The 3,596-nt window shown below is 37.7% G+C and overlaps 1 pseudogene; it reads right to left on the bottom strand.

The window, feature by feature from the left end:
• Window positions 1–2,420: 2,420 nt before the first annotated feature.
• On the bottom strand, window positions 2,421–3,145 carry LOC114494854 (annotated as a pseudogene).
• Between the last annotated feature and the right edge of the window lie 451 nt (window positions 3,146–3,596).

The following is a 3,596-nucleotide window of genomic DNA, read 5'->3' as shown; positions in this document are numbered from 1 at the left end:
CTAAGGGTTGACCTGGACTTTTTTCCCCCCACATATCCAGTATTATATACCTTCCTTCTTGCCATCTCCACTGTCACTGATTTAATTTAGGTCTTCAACATGTCTTGAATGAAAAGTATGGCAAGATGCATGTGTGTGTGCACACATGTGTGTTGGTGTGTGTACACATACTATAACATTATTTGTAATGTGTAACAATAGAGAAGTTATCACATAATCATCTATGCATACTATCTCATACAACAGAACACACTGCAAGGATTAAAATATTGATATGTATGTTTACATATAAAATTTTACAGAGATGTGTTATATGACTTCACTTGTAATTAAAAATGCATATACATGTATATTTGAGTAAACCTGAGTTTTTTCTTTTTGAGGTATATAAACTAAAACTGACAATGTGGGTATACTGGGGAGAGGAAGGAAGAGATGAGTAAGGAAGAAAGATATTCTGTTTCTTTTTGTTGTTGTAGGTTGAATTTTTTCTCACATGCAATTCTTTGAAAAATAACTTTTTAAAATTCTAATGAACTTATGATAATTTATTATAAGGATTAACAAACAAGGGACAGTTTAAACTCAAGGAACATAATTATAGAGGTAAGCCCCTTTAACTGAGGTGTTTGGTAACCCCTTTAAAGGAGGGTGGTTGGTAAGCACTAACATCTTCTCAGGAACACTGAAATTGCATCAGAGAGCTGGCCCTTCTGAAGAGTGGCCGAAGTAGGCCAAAGTGAGGCCTATCTAGGCTTCTACAGAGCCTACATTTAAGTCATCCTCTAGAGGAAAAATGGAGAACATGAGTTGGAAGGGCTGAAGTTTAGAGGTGCTGATAATGTGTGTTTGAGTATTGAGAAATCTAGTTAAGGGAAGCCAAAGGAAATGAGTGGTATTTCCTTGGAGACACTTTTTGAGAATAGCTGGACCCCTGAAGATATGCATTTGTATGTACTAAAACATTCGAGACACACGTAAGAAAAATATCTGCCCACTTCTCCAGTACCTAGCCATGAGCATTAATCTGTTGCTATATAAAGTCCCGTAGGCTTTATATAAATATATTTTGTTTTTAATCTGCATGACAACATTGAAATTAAGTATTAATAATCCTATTTTACAATAGAAAAAAACTAAAGTTTATAGAGATTAAGTAACTTACCTGGTCAGAAAACAAGCATCAGAACGAGAATTTGAGCCTAAGTGATCCCACTCCAGAGCCCAGGTTCTCAACTACTGGGGTCAGTGGAAGAAATGTCTGGGATGAATGCAGGGTCCAGTAGGTAATATAAGTGAACACAAAGAACCAGGTGTAAGGCAGCAAACATGAAGTGGTTGGGAGTATGTGAACTGGGTAGCTGAGAGCAGATCTGGTGTCAGAACTCCTGATTTTCTATGAGAAACCAGAACCCAGAGAGAGTCCATATGCTCAGTTCTTATGGCCCTACTTTGTGTTAGTACTTGCTTTCTTGGGTATTTTCACATGGGATAGCCAGGTGGTAGGCTGTTTCCTTGGCACAAACCAGTTGGCCACAGCCTAAAAAATTTTATGCTTCCTGAACTCCATTTACTTGGGTGTATTGTCAAGATGAACAAACAACTCACTTGCATTTTGTGTAGAGACAATTTCTACAACTTTCTTATTTAACCCTCACAAGACCCTATGAGTGAATACAATTTCACAATGTTAAAGTGAGAAAACCAAGTCTCTTAGAGGTGGTTATGCGTTTTTAAAACCACCAAGTGGTCATGCACTATCTAGTTGAGTATGATTCCAAATATCACTCACTGAATTTCAGTTACCTTTTTCTGCCTCCTCCCCACCCATTCAATTTTTGTTTTTATTGCATCAATCTCCATTAGGCACTTTCAGCTGCTGCCACATTAGTATCATTATCATCACCTGCATGCACATTCCATTCTCAATGACTGTGATCATGTCCAGGACAAATCTCACAGTCTCCCCATGTTCCAGACCTTCCCCATCCTGCTAAAGAGGCTGCAGACCCTGGAGTCATTCCTTGACTTTCTGCATCCTATATCTAATCCATTTTATCACCCCATGTATTTTGCCTCCTAAATATTGTTCAACTGAAATAGTTCTTTCCATTTCAGAGGCTTCTCATATGACTTCTTTTTTTTCTTCTTTTATCTTCAAAGAGAGGTGGAACAAGCCAAGTTTCCCCTGCCATTGGGCCTTTGCACACACTGTTCCTTCTGCATAATAAACTCCCTCACATACTTTTGCACAGCTTGTTCTCTTTCTTTCTTTCTTTTTCTCTCTTTCTTTCTTTCTTTCTTTCTTTCTTTCTTTCTTTCTTTCTTTCTTTCTTTCTTTCTTTCTTCTCTCTCTCTCTCTCTCTCTCTTTCTCTCTCTTCTAATCTTATTTATTTGTTACTCTTAGAGAATCTCATTTTTAGCTGCACTGAGACTTAAAGGTAGAAGTTCTCAGAGAGGACAGCCTACATTTTTCTTTGACCTCCATTCTCTGGGCCAAAAGTTTAGCATATTCTGCAGCCTTTTTTCATAATTTTTTAGTGTGCTGTTTGTTCCAATCAATACACCAACATTTGTATTGCAGGATGCATGAAATAACAAAATGCTGAATCTTGGGTGCTTTGGTTCTCAGTTTCTTACCATCTTTGTTTAAGAGCTTTCTCACAACATATTGGTGGACATCTTCTTTTTTAAAGTTATTGGAAAGTTTGTGGATTCTGCTAGTTTTTTCAGGCCACAGACCACATAGCACAGTAGTATTCGTGAGCCCAAGAATATCTCCCCCTCCCCCCACATTTTTTACAATGACTGAGTTGAAACCACTCAGATTGGCATCCACAATATGACTCCACACAGATTTGTACTTTCTCTCTCCAGTCCTGGGTCTGTAACTGAAATGCCCTTTACTCAGCAGCAGGTGGACATGGCCATGAGTAGAGAAGACAACCTGTGTCACAGGAAACCTTGTTTGTCCATTGCATCACTGATTCAAACACATAACCCTTACATTCTTCACCCAGAGCATCAGCAGTGGTGTCTGTGCCATATGTTAAAAGTTTGCATTCATCATCCATGTCAATGAATTTCTGGCAGCCAGTGGCTGGGAAAGAGATGTTCAGCTTCATCCTGAAGCAGCCAACTGCCTCTGAGGTGTCATGAAAAAGTTACTCTTTCTTTTGCCCTCAATTTAATATTTATATTTTGGGGAAGCCTTTATCAGCTTCTATAACTGGAGTTTTCCTCCTATAGGTGATCCAGCACTTTACTCCTTGGGTAAAGAACTTAATTTAGACCTACTCAGATTATATAAACCCCTCAAAACTTCTAAGCTTAATTTTATCAAACCTTTATTGTACACTATTGTATTCCCAACATACAACATTCTTGGAAAACGTAGTTTCTTGGTCAGTGTTTGTTGAATGAATAAATGGTTGAATGAATTTTTTTTGTTAATGCTATTTTCCCATAAAAAATAAATTGGTCTTCCTTTCACTCACTAAAAAGATCCATGAAGTTTCCTCCAACTATTTCAGTAAGCACTATCTTCTTCTTTGAGTATCACACAAACTATACATTTTACACTACTGGCATTTAC

The sequence above is a fragment of the Phyllostomus discolor genome, chromosome 4 (genome assembly GCF_004126475.2).
Source record: "Phyllostomus discolor isolate MPI-MPIP mPhyDis1 chromosome 4, mPhyDis1.pri.v3, whole genome shotgun sequence".
Classification (NCBI taxonomy): domain Eukaryota; kingdom Metazoa; phylum Chordata; class Mammalia; order Chiroptera; family Phyllostomidae; genus Phyllostomus; species Phyllostomus discolor.
This window is presented reverse-complemented; position numbering and strand designations above follow the sequence as displayed.